This window comes from Dermacentor andersoni, chromosome 1, assembly GCF_023375885.2.
Source record: "Dermacentor andersoni chromosome 1, qqDerAnde1_hic_scaffold, whole genome shotgun sequence".
Taxonomy (NCBI): domain Eukaryota; kingdom Metazoa; phylum Arthropoda; class Arachnida; order Ixodida; family Ixodidae; genus Dermacentor; species Dermacentor andersoni.
In genome coordinates this window covers 361,620,211-361,633,870 of record NC_092814.1, presented here as the reverse complement: position 1 = coordinate 361,633,870, position 13,660 = coordinate 361,620,211, and the positions used below count along the sequence as shown (strand labels likewise).

Genomic DNA, 13,660 nt, shown 5'->3' with positions numbered 1-13,660 from the left:
TTTTTTGCAGTAGTGCTGTATTATGGATTGGTCCGATTAGTCCATAATTTGTTCATTTTGTGATGTGTTGCACTTTCTTCTTCACTTGCAGTCAAATGCTCTTTTAGTGCTTTTTTCACAAACCTGCTATGGTCTCAGTAGAGACTGGCAGTATTGTAAATAAATAAAATAAATAAATAAATATTTTGTTGTGTTGCATATTTTTGTTCACTTGCATTGGAACCCTGTTTTGTATTTTGCAATTTGCTTTGTTGCATTACATTTCGATGTTACTAGTTTGCTTGTACTTTCACTGTAATAACTAAACCCCGCTTACTTAATGCCCTTTGGGCCTGTAAGGTATTTTAAATAAATACATAATCATTCTCGGAAATAAAAATCTTGAAGCAATCTCATGCCAATAATTAAAAAGTGAGCAGTTCCGATCATTTCAAGTTAATCAAGTGCAACACATAGTGCAACGAAAGTTAAGGCACCGAAACTGCAATTTCTATCATGAAGAAATTTTTAAATTATTAAATAAAAAATGTCAATGTGTGGTATATGTGTATACAGTAGGTCCAGTACGAGCTACATTTTACAGTGCAGTTAAATATGTGCTTGCTGTAAATGATACTTGATCTCTGAAACACCCCACCCAGCACTTGTATCAAACAGTAATGAGGACAGCCATTCTTTTATGAAAAAGATGCATTTTTATTGCACAACCAGAAATTACATTCAACAATGTATATATGCATCTCAGTATGTCTATTCTTAAACAGTAATTACTCTACTTCTTGGGTGACATGGTAAAAACTGCAATACACAATGCAACCAAAAGAAAAAGGCTTAGTCTTCCACACCAAAAATAAAATTGCTCAACACCAGTGAGAAGCAACCACTAATAGTATTATAGTTGAAAGGCTCACACTAGCATATTGCTCAGAGAAGAGAAAAAATAGACTAATGTAAGTGCATGTTGAAGATTTCACCTTTTAAATTTTTTCAATTTGTCAGACTTGGCTGCAAAATTGGTTCAGCTTCACAGTAGTACCAACTGTAATTACTAATTGAACCAAGGTGATCAGTGATTTGCAAGTCTGTAACCTTATATCTTAACAACTTATAATGCATGTACTGCTGCCTTGCTTGTGCTCTCAACTATGTGCACAGGCAGCATTTTCAGCCAGCTACGTACCCAGCCACTCGCCGAACAAGCTGACTGGACAGGTGGTCTAGCCTGCAAGATAAAAATGTGACACGTTGCACAGGTCAGCCAAGAAACCAACTAGCCCACCTTGCACCTGAAAATTGCTTTGCTTAGGCACTGAAACGAAATGGCTTAATTTTCCCATTTTTCCCCTCGAAGAATTATTTACACAGTCTAAGGGTACTTTTGTCCTCGTCACGGTCATTAGAACAGCTTTCATTGTCTTGACATTTGTCACTGCTCACAACCTCCCCTTTGCTAAGTGATACACTCCGAGAAAAGTGGCCCTCGTAATTACTAGTTTTATGGTACATGAGTATCCACAAAAAGCTTGAGGGGCCCGGAAACACTTTCTATGAAAACTGAAATATGCATTGCAGCGAGCGCATTGCCCTTCCCAAAGGCTTGCCAGAAATAATTTTTCAGATTGGTCGAATATTTTCGGAGATACGAAAAGGATTCTGCATAGTTGTCACCTCTTTGGTTAACAGTGACAATATTCAACCGAGCCATACAGAATTCATCCGATACATGCTCACTGTCAATGTGGCCATCTTTTCTACAAAGCTTCACAGAGGCCGCATACAGTAGTGTATCGGAAATGATTATTCTTCTGAATCAGAACAATAGAAATATAAGCTTTCACCATCACAAAACCCACTGTGATTGTACCAAAGCACAGGTTGCCACCTTACTTGTTCATTTTGCACCCACGATGTCATCAAGTTACGGACATGATAGTGTCGAACAACCATGCCTGGCAGCGCCAATGAGAAAAGCAATGTTGAACAGCGAAACATTGCTCTTCGGAGCTCTACAGGCTGGAAGAACTGAAGCATTTTGACTCCGTGAAGTTCAAAATATAGAAAATAAAGAAGATGCTGGAATCTTCTTCGCTCCCAGATTGGCTACATGAGCACTAATTTAACAAGAGATAGTTAGAAACACTTGTACTTGTTCAAGACGTCTTTACATATAGGGTGCGTTCAGATAAGGACCGACTCTGGGAGGTCCTTATGTCTCTTCTCCGGTTCTGAATTGCCCTTGAGAGTTTTTTTGTTGTTTCACAACATCTGTCAGTGTTTATTGCTGTCTCAGCAGGCAGAAAGTTGACCAACAATACCCTTTTCCTGTCCCAAAACACAGTTGCCATGACTTTATTGGCAGACTGTGTTGGAATTTTTGTGGCTGGGGCAAAGAGGGATGCCGTAACTCGTGGGACTGTTTTGTCTCAGGTGTAAAGTGGAATGCCATGGTACCCATCTTGCACACACCTTCTGATATTGCAACGTTTCCATTAAAATCCTGTGGATGGTGCTTTGGGAAGCCTCCGGAACCAAAATGCAGAGAGTACCCAGAGTGACCCTGCGATCTTCACGCATGACCTCAATCTTCGCGACTGTCTCTTTGGAAACTGACGCCCTACCGCTCCTTTCTTTGTCGTGAATTTCAGTACAGCCGGCTGTAAACTCTCTACACCACTTGCAAACGTTCTTGACATCCATGCACAAGTGGTCATACACTTCCATCAATTACCTATGAATTTCAACCTGCTTAACGCCTTTTGCATTAAAAAATTTAATAACTGCGCGAACTTCACACTTGGCAGTAGCGTTCAACGGGAGCTTCATTTTCAATGGCTGCCAAACCAAGACTGAGCATCCGAGCAAAGCGCACACAGGCTTATTTGAGAGTGGAGGAAGCGCCACTCACAACAGTGTGGCCAACACTGTATTAACAGTTTCTCTATGTCCCCCAAAAATAGGAGAACTTTCATTTGGAATTTTCCTCGTATGTAGAATAACAAAATCGAAATTACATTCATATTGTATTCCAAGCTCGCTGTTTTTCTGTTAGTAAGGAAAAGCGACTAATATCGCACCTTTTTTGCCTCTTCTAAGCCACGAAATGACATGAGCTTGAGTTTTCAGTAGGGGGTGTGCAAATATAAAAATGTTTCAATATGATTACTTACAATCGAATATCAAATGATATGCACATGCATTTATTAGCAAGTTGGTTTAACATGTTGGAACACTGCAATTACATTGTCATTGGTACAAAAATAAACTAGTAAGGTATACTAAAAGATTGTTATCTCTTGAAAATTGAATAATTTCCACTGGTTGTCTGTTCTCACCAACCTGTGCCCTGTTATACTGCATGAATTTCCTGGAAACTCAGGGGCATTTGACCCTGTACCTGCCGAAACTCATCGAATTTGCTGACAAGCAATAAGCTCAGGATTGCAACCTGCAATAGAGTGCACCCTCGCTGTTTACAAATCCGTGTCCATTGCCAGAGAGAGGTTAGCTTCCCTGCACAGCTTAGAAGTCCAGCAGCTAAGCATGTTTTACAAATGAAATTGTGCCAGCTGCATAAAATCGCGAAATTCAGCACAAAATCACGCACTTGCTTATATTGGTTAAAACCAAACGTTATGAAGCGTGTTTACTCCTGCACCGAAAGAAATATATTCAATTTATTTCAAATATTCCTATCCAATAGAATATTCAAAAATTATCGAGTACCTATTGTCGAGTCGAGTATGACTAAAAATATTCCATATTTTTGAATATTTGCACACCCTTAGTTTTCAGGGCTCCTGTATCAATATTTCACCTACCATATGTTAAGGTAGCAAGCACACAAGAGAGCGCAAAGCAAGCTGGTGAAGGCTGGTCTGGGAAACTACTACTGGCACTACTCTCTAAAATGCTTTGTTTATATGACCGGTGCACCAGCCAGTGGGAAATCGCAACGACACCGCAGTTGTAGAGGAGTAATGTGTGTGTGATCAGTTAATGACAGTTACAAATGAGGCCCAGAATATTTTTTTTGTTAACATATTTGTATTAGGCAGAAAAACCTATCCACACATTGTAACCGAGACTACTTTCCCCACATACGTCTTCGTTTCACACAGAAAAAATCTTGAATAAGATGAAGTGCAAAAATGTCACATCCATGTTTCAGAATGTTCTAACTTAAAAAGCGAGTGGTATAGAGAATACAGTTTTGTACACATTGAAAAGTCATCTATACAACCTCTCTCACAGAATTAAGGTAAGTTGAGTTTAATCGTGGCACGGCATGAACAAAAATGCTAACTTTCCACTTTCACATACAAGAAAAAATTGGTGGCTTATTTGGCATTTTGAAATGATGGCTTAAACTTCAAAGAATTCATGCAGGAACTCCACAGGTGTTGTCCAAGTATGCATAATCATTGTGCCACTTGCTCATCTCCATGCAACCCAGTACCACTATCAATCTTATCAAACTTGATCCGGCCGGTCAGTATAAATGCTTATCAACCCTTATAAGTCATTATCAATCTTATCGCAATTGATTGGGTCCTTATTAACACTTATCTGTCCTTATGGGGACACAATCCAACTGCTATCAACTACTATCAACCTTACTAGTATTGCTCTGATCATTATAAACCCTTTTTAGCACTTCATCCACCCACACTGAACCAGTAGCAACCGTGACAAGACCAATACAACCCCTCATCACTCCTTATATCAATTCATTGACTCCTTGTGTATCTGTGCTGCGAGATGCGAAGCACACGAGCCCTTGGAGATCAGTGGCATTTCGGTCGGTGAAGGGAACCCTCAATGCAAGGCGCATCCCGTGACCACTGAAATGCATTGGGGATGTGGCGTGTTTGGCATTACATTTTCCCAAAGTCTGAGTTTTCATGATATGCACAACGCTCCAAGATGGCTCTACGTGTGGTCCTAGAGATGGCTTTTATTCCACCATCATCAAATCTTTCAACAAAGCCTTCACAGAAACTGTTCTTGACATTTGTTTTGTACTGCCGGTACAACATTCATATGGTTCAGCTATATTCAGCAAGCGTGGGTATTTAGCCCAGTGCATAAGAAACTCAGTTTTGGAGTGTGGGGTGTTAGGTTCAAAATTCAATATTGCTAACGTTTTTCTTTTCGAATTTATTTTGTTTTACACATTCATTTCTTTATAGCGATTCATCTTACATGACGGATGGATGGGTTTCCTGGTTAGGTACGCCTAGAACTGCTTACGTATGGAAAATCTTTAGCTCTATTCATAATGTGCTACATTACTTACAAAAGAGTGTATTTACCATTTTCTTTATCGCTAGGAACTGGATGGTAAATGTAAAAAAAAAAATCATAAGTCAGAATATCACCTATTTTTGTCTTCAGAAAATAAAAATAATTTCCGATTTCTGTAAAATTACTTGACGTTCATCTCTTGTGATCAGTTTCCAGCAAAATTATGTTGCTATGTTTTGTTATTGATAAAAATATGCAACATATATACTAAGGTACTCACTTCACTGTTCAACGATGGGGGTAGTTATCAAGGTCAACAGCATACTTATTCCAATTTTGTTTCCAAGAAAACAAATTTCACAGTAGCTGGAGTTGGTGGCAATCATGCACAGGCAGCCAGAATCATTATTGCGATAAAGGGCCGTTTCGAAGCTATGACGAGGCTAATAGAGATTGACTAATTTATCATTAAAAAAATAAATTATGGGTTTTTACGTGTCAAAACCACTTTCTGATTATGAGGCACGCCGTAGTGGAGGACTCCGGAAATTTTGACCACCTGGGGTTCTTTAACGTGCACCTAAATGGGCGTTTTCGCATTTCGCCCCCATCGAAATGCGGCCACCGTGGCCGGGATTAGATCCCGCGACCTCATGCTCAGCAGCCCAACACCATAGCCACTGAGCAACCACGGCGGGTTTATCATTCAAAGCTTGGGTTGAGAGGTCTGTGTCTGATGAAGTTATACGAAAGTGGAAGAACCGCAGCTTTAGGTTTACAACTTCGGAACGTAATTATTTGCGTTATTTGTGCCCAGTAAGTAACCATTCAGAGAAGTAAGTACTAATGCAAACCGAACATTCTTTTTTCAATCTGTGCATGCACACTGCACAACATATAAGGAATTTCCTTGGTCAGGTCGCACAACGTAATGTTCTTTCACGTACTGAATTCACCTTAATTCAATAGAATTATAGTGAAATGTTTAATGTGTAGAAAACTACTCTCTATACCATGCGTTCTTCCAGTTGCAAAATTTTGCGGCCTGATAATGCGATTTTCGCACTTTTTTACAGTTGAGATTTCTTCTGTGACAAAGTAGCCTCTGTCCTATTCTGTGGGATGGTTTTCGTGCCTAAAATAAATATTTGGAACTGCTTCTACAATCTGTCCTTATCTAAACACACCCAGCTGACTCCTCCACTGCAGTTGCGTCACTTCCCACTACGCATATACACTGGTCATGTAAATGGGATGAATTTCAGATATCAAGCTTAATTAGAGAGCAGTGGCAGTAGTACTTTACCCAGACTAGCCTTATGCTTGTGTCATACAGGCACCCACAAACTTCTTTACGATAAGAGAGTTCGACCTCAAGGAACTTGTGATTGTGTCACGGCCTATAAAAGAAGCCGCGAGAGGTGCATTCAGTACAAGAATGTAACTAACTGTTAATTATGCTTGTAGCTATTACAATGAACGCTCCTTCCACAAAAATATTATTCAATATATTTGATGCATGAAAGATACACCTCGTTAAAAAACAAAATGCGCTCGCTAAACAGCAGTGCTGACAGCCACACTAGCCACCCTGTGCTTATCGACATTTTCCTTTGCGGTCTAGTGGGTAGGCTCTGCGTTCTGCAACCCAAACTGCTGCAAACTGTACTAAAACGCAACATTTCATGTAATGGTCACCTTGTGAGCTTTCTTATTTTGTCTACCCCTGCATGACTAGCACGACAAAGGCTGCATTTACATTTACCCAACGCAAGTGGGCAGTAAAAAATTGGGCTGACTGAGCCCCACGTGACCGCGCTTACATGAACTCGCTTCTGACAAGTCCAGACAACGATGGCACACGGTGTCGAGCTGAGGCACCAACGCGTCCTAACTGAGCTTCTGGTTCGTTTCTGTCTGCAACAGCTCTATTCCGTGGGTCTTATTGCTACGATGAGGTTGGGCTGCACAGTGCTTGTTTCGGCCTCATCCTGATGCTATTCCCGCTGCTGGCACCTAAATCGCGACATCACAGTGTTCCCGCACAAGTCTTGGCACTGGCGGGCCCGACCCTTCTACGTGTGCATACACGCTGCAAACAAGTTGGGCAGCCCAACTCAACGCTTGTTCAGTCCAACCGGCTAATGTTTACGTGAACTTGACAGGTACTGTATTTACTCAAATCTAGGCAGAGTCCCTAAAGTCCAAAGCCAACAAAAAAAAAAATATATATTACCTCGAATGTAGGCCGAACAAGAAAAGTGAGGACAGCGTTCACAAAATGCAAACAGCATTTATTGAATCTGAACGTGCAGAGCTCATTCAACGTCATCATCGCTGCTAGACTCGTCGCTATGTTCCTTGTCACTGTCACCTTCAAACAGTGCACTATCTTCGGTACCGTCAAGCACATTAGATATGCTGCACTTTCTAAAATGCAGCACACGATCAAAGTACCTGAGATGTCGTCCCATGCTGCAGCTACCCAGCCCGCAAGCTGCGATTGTGATGCAAGTTTGATGCGACCCGTTGCCGTTAGCATGTGGTCTTCATCAGTCAACCAGTCCGTGTAATATTTCCGCAGACGATCCTTGAAAGGTTTGTTGATGCAGACATCAAGTGGCTGCAACTGGCCCATCATGCCGCCCGGTATGACAGCGAGCATGACATTTCTTGGGAAAGTTTCTCGAGCAGGCAGTGTCTTCCTTTTAAATATCATATAAGGAGGGAGTTTATGTCCATCAGCTCTGCAGCGCAGCATCACAGTTGCGCGCTGCTTCCCGTAGCCCGCAGAGTGCACCTTCACCTCCTTGGCACCCTTTTCATTCACGGTGTACGCCACTGGCATATCAAAATACACAGCCGTCTGGTCGGCGTTGTCAATTTGCCCAAGGTTGTAGCCTGCTGCTTCTCTCTTTCGCAGCACGTAGTGCTGAAAAGCTATCAGCTTTTCTTCGAAATCGCTTGGCAGCTTCTGGGTGATTGAAGTGCGACGTCGGAGGCTGAAGCCGAAGCACTTCATGAATTTCTGAAGCCAGCCCCGGCTGGCTTTGAAATCATTTCGCGTTAGGCCTCGCTCCCTCGAAAGTTCCCTAGCTTTCGCTTGGAGCACTTCTGTTGTCACTGGAAGGGCAGCTGCTCTCTGCGTCCGAACAAAGTCGGCCAAAACTGTCTCCACTTCGTGGCGACGGCCTTTCTTTGGTCCGCTAAATACCATCCTTGTTGCGGCGCACGCAAAAAGCTGCTGTTGTCCCTTTCAACGACGGACGTTTTTCTTGTCGACGCTGAAGTGCTGCCCGGCTTGAAGGTTCGACGATGCCTCTGCGGCTATCACAACTTTTTCGCTTTAAAGCGACACTGTAGTGGCATCTCCTGCTTGGTGCCATCGTGATAACACCACGGCCGACACGACACAGGTCAAAATGGCGACCTCGCTTGTGTACGGTTGGCTACTGGCACGGCTAGTAGCGGCTGCGATACTGACTTTTCTAGATGGCACTAGCTATGCACCATATTTAGCAGTTTCAATGAAAAACTGGCACGTTTTTTTAAAATCCTCGAATCTAAGCCGACCCTAGGTTTGGAATATGATTATCTGAAAAAAACTATCGGCCTAGATTCGAACAAATACGGTATATTCCAGCCCGACAAGCTGGCTCAACCTGATTCTGTCGGGTTCATGCAAACACCCTGAAAGACGAGAAAAACACTGTGCCAAGCGGCCTAGGTCAAGGGTATTGTGCAGCAGCAAGTACAACTGCTGCTGAACTGTGCTTGAGCTTTTATTTAATTCAATACTAATGTTCTAAACACACACAACAATAAAGTTTAATGCAAACAATCTCAATTTTACAACAACCAGTATGGGCACGAGAGTGCTCCATTTAGCCGTCTTGCGGTGTCGCCAATCCCCTTTGACCAAAAGCTCCATTAAGTTCCCTTAGCGGAAGGGTGACTGTGAGCCACCAAGTGCATCTCCCTCGAGATAAAGACGGCAATGTTAAAAGAAGTTTGTGGGTGCTTATGTCACGGGTATTAAACAGCTCGCTGTGCCCGCTCTCCCATGCTTGCTACCTTAACGTACCGCAAGTAAAATGTGGATACCAGAGCCCCGAAAACCCGTTTGTCATTTCGTGAGTCGGAAGAGGCAAGAACTGCACAATTTAGGTCGCTATTCTTTAGTAACAGAAAAACAGCGAGTTCGGAATGCAATGTGAATGTAACTTTGATGTTATTATTACAACTACACACATCATAGGGCTCTAAAATATAGGACCAATCTTTCTGCCTAAAATAATGCTGAATGTTCTTGCAGCACTAGATTTATGACTCCTGTGAGGGTGTACTGTAAAATTTTGGTGACTTCGCCATTTTCTTACAAAACAAATACGCAGTGTAGCTGCTAATTTTTTACGTTAATTTGCAAAAAACTTCTTCGAAGATTTGTCTGGAAATTTTCTGCTTCGCTGCCCTGTCTAAAATAGCCCCACATGGCCGCTGATCTCAGGGTCAATGAGAGGCGCTTGCTGAACAAGAAAAGTACGGCAACTTAAAGAAAAAAGATTGTGGGTGGCATAAATCGAAGTTTTTTTGGGCCAGTAGTTCCAATAGTTTAATATTACGAAAAATATGTTTGGCAGTGTACAAAGTTTTATTTTTGAAGTGATTGGTCTTCAAGTTTGCAAAATCTGAAAGTCGCAAGAATGCTCTTCTCCACGATTAGACTTTCTCCAAATTCGCTCTGAGTTTCTTAACACAAAGGTTGATTGATTCTTTTCTATAGAGGCACTAGACCACATGCCCACTTCATACAAAATTTTTCGCTGAGAAAGAATAGTCGGCACTCCCCCAAGTGTGTCCTCATCTGAACACGCCTACGCCGTTATTTCTCACTTCCTAGTGGAATTCTTCATTTTCTTCTTTTTTTTCAACTGATGCTTACAGTTTGCCTGTCTTCTCTTCTCGATTTTGCCTTACATCAAAGTCAAGAGCCGCAGCAGGCGAAAAGACACTCTTTCTTCCCTGCGCTCGGGGATAACACGTAACCTTTTCCGTCGTGTTCCTCTTGGTACATTGCTCTCAACACCATGTTACATACTGACAACAAGAAAAGAAAAAGAGAGCGATAAAGTAAGTTGCTAGCATTAGCCTATGATTCAACTCTGAAACAAGGGCGCTCGTACGAGAGACGCTTAGTCAAATGTGATGCACGCCAACAGAAACATCACGGGACTCCTAAATGCTACAGCAATATAAGCAGTCATCGCAAAAAAACTTCATTTACCTTTCCTGGAACAAAAACCACGGTGAATTGTTATGCGAGTCGCGCGGAGTGCTGGTGCTACTGGGGGACGCCATGTTTGAAACACTTCACAGAGAGGCCCCTGGTGACAGGAATCGAAAGTAACGGGAAGTGAGAACCCTATCAAAGTTTGTAAACCGTGTGCTATACCAACAATTTCAGATTAGATCTATAAATGTTCGTGCTGTACTAAGCTACTGCAAAAGCCTTGCTTATGGCATTCACGTAACTGACGTAGCGGCCACATCATGTTAAACATCCGAACGCCGTAACGGCAACGTATGCGTGGAGAGGGCAAGTGGCATTTCGCGTTTTTTGCGCCGAAACCGAAACCGTAACGTTCTCGCGCTTCAATCACATGTAATGCCGTTTATTGTTTTATTTTTCGCGTTCCGCGCTTTTTAAAAGACTAAACTGCTTCTTCGCAGACATGGTGGGAGCCTACCTTAATCTTTCCAAAATGATAGCTGCTCATCGCGTTGCGCCCAGCTTTTTTCCTGCGGTGGCGATAGCAAATGGCTATCAAATCCAGCGTGCGGGTAGCAGTGGTGTGTGGTACAAACGTTTACCACCGTTTAGCAAAACTGAGCCGCTTCTCTTACTAATCCGAGTGTGCTGCGTGTTGCCCATTTCTGTCACACGCCTGTAAGCCACAAAACCTCCACAGCACAGGTAAGTGGAAAGTACGTAGCGAAGAGGTGCCAATAAGTCCAGTACAGATAAGCCCGACTTGGCACCGTCAACAACGTGCCACATCAACAAGTGGCACTATCAACAAGCTACTCACCCGCAACCGCAACGTGCGGCGAAAACGTAACCCAAACTTTAAAACATCCGCGAACCAAAACCGAAACTATTGCGTTTTTTTTTTTAGATAATACTGCCAAGACCGAAACAAATGAAGTGCACGGCAAGCGATGCGCTTTCTCAGCCGCGTGTTTCCATTGCTTTCCATTGCCGCAGAGTCAGTGGGTCTCACGCGTGGCAGCGGGTTTCTTTATGATATACGACTGCCCTACTGGATCTGCGCACGTGTGTGATCGTGCACGGTGTGAACAGACGTTAGCACAGACGGTACCATGCCGCGCAACTGCTGTGTGCCGCTGTGCAGCACCAACGCAAGGAAAGATCCGACGATCCGATATCATGAACTTCCGTGCGATCCTCAACGGCGGGCAGCATGGTTGAAAAACATGGTTTCGCCATGTTTGGCGAAAACAGCCGTTAAACTTCCCATTCAGGATGGTGAAACTTGTCTTGCCAGCTGTCATCTCTTCTGCAGCCAGTGAGCTCTCGAGTGAGCTTGAATTCATCACTATATGGAGTGAGCTAGCAGGTGATATAGAGTTAGCACCAATTGCATACCTGGCCGGCTACGTTGCACGTGCATGTGAGGAAAAGGTACAGTTGTTTTACAAGTTTAATAAATTGGATTAGGCGTGCATTCTTTGGTCCTTTGTTCAAGCGACTAATTCACACACACACACACACACACACACACACACACACACACACACACACACACACACACACACACACACACACACACACACACACACACACACACACACACACACACACACACACACACACACACACACACACACACACACACACACACACACACACGCACACATGTCCGGCGCTGACTTGTGAAAAAGAGGATCGCAACCACGCTGAGGACCTCTGCAGAGTATTTTTGAGCAAGCTCATAAGACCATTGTTGACGAACTGGGCTAGCAGCCTGAATTCGACAATGGGAAAAAATTTTGCTTACACATAAACCTCTCCCAAGGAAAGTTCTGCGCTTGTAACGCTTTCAGATTCTGTGTACATGAACTATTAAATGAAAAGAAAAACTGGACGCAACCTACTGACTTCTGGCTTTACTGTTTTCTTTGCGACCATTGATGTAGGCTAGTACTGCCCATTTGCAAAATATTTCCCGCGTGAACCAGCTGAACTATAATACAGTACATTTCTGCATGTCCAGAAACGTAAAACAGCATTAATCATCGGCTCTAATTGCGGACCAGACTGATCAGAGTTCGGACTTCTTAAAACGAGCATTTTTATGCTAACCAACTAATTATATGCAACAAGTTAATATAGCGGATAACCGGCTTCGTGTGTGTTGAACGCTCGAAGAAGCGCACCTAACATAGGTGACTTCCGACACAAACTGTCGCTGACAACTGCAGCGATGCTGACGTACTGCTATCAGTAGCAAATCGCCAGTTGACATTACCATTCATATTTTGTGAAACACCGCTACACAGTTCTTTATCGGAACAAATCAAGCGCTGACCGCGCGGCCGCGGCGGGCGGAGCACAGCTCTCCCCCCCCGCAACTGTCCCGGAGCAGTGGCGCTGCGGCGGTGGCGATGGGAACTAGGCGCGTCACGCCTCTCTCGGCCGACGCGACGGGCCGCACCAAGTGCGTTATATTGAGCGGCCGTGAATTGACGCTTACGTCACACGCTAGCGCGGGTATATATACGCGCGCGCAACCGGCGCTTTTCATTCACCTGTCAAGTCCTGACTCCCGAGTTGTTCCAGCGAACCTCAAGGCCCCGAAACATTTTGGAGTTTTCTGTAAAGATATTTTCGAGATTGGTGCAGGAAAGGCGTGCACAATGTCGTGCGAACTATCTGGCGACGTTGGAGCCGAGGAAATCGCGTGCGATATGGACTGCACTGATAACTTTTCTGGCGACGTTGGAGCCGAGGAAATAGCGTGCGATATGGACTGCACTGATAACTTTTCGGTGTCCAGATCAGCTGCTTGGCACAATTTCGGCAACACAGAGTGCGCGGAGGACATTGCTGCGTCGACATCAGACACGAGAGTCCTGCGAATGAACATCGCAGATCCAGCATCTGCTGAAGAATGGATGCGGCAGTACAAGGCGGCGACAAACACGTCATGGATTATGAAATACAACCAAACGAACTGCACAAAGTGAGTACCATTATTTCAGTCTGACAAAACAGTGCAGCAGGCAAATGAAACTGCTATAATAGCTTTTATAACATTTTTGAAGTGAAGCCAATGGGCGATATGCGAAATTCCGCAAGTGCGCTCTCCGCACACCTAGTTTGACCTAATCACGT

The 13,660-nt window shown here is 43.5% G+C and overlaps 1 long non-coding RNA gene across 2 annotated transcripts in view; it reads right to left on the bottom strand.

Annotated features, from left to right (window-relative positions):
• Positions 1-672: 672 nt before the first annotated feature.
• The window catches only part of LOC140215156 (uncharacterized), a 45,143-nt gene continuing 32,155 nt past the window's right edge, over positions 673-13,660 (bottom strand). The window contains exons 4-5 of one of the 2 annotated variants that reach the window (XR_011892074.1): positions 10,529-10,628; positions 673-1,222 (exon numbers count right to left, since the gene is read on the bottom strand). This is a non-coding gene — a long non-coding RNA (uncharacterized lncRNA). The remainder of the gene's footprint in view (positions 1,223-10,528; positions 10,629-13,660) is intronic. The other variant, XR_011892075.1, reaches the window with a different exon arrangement.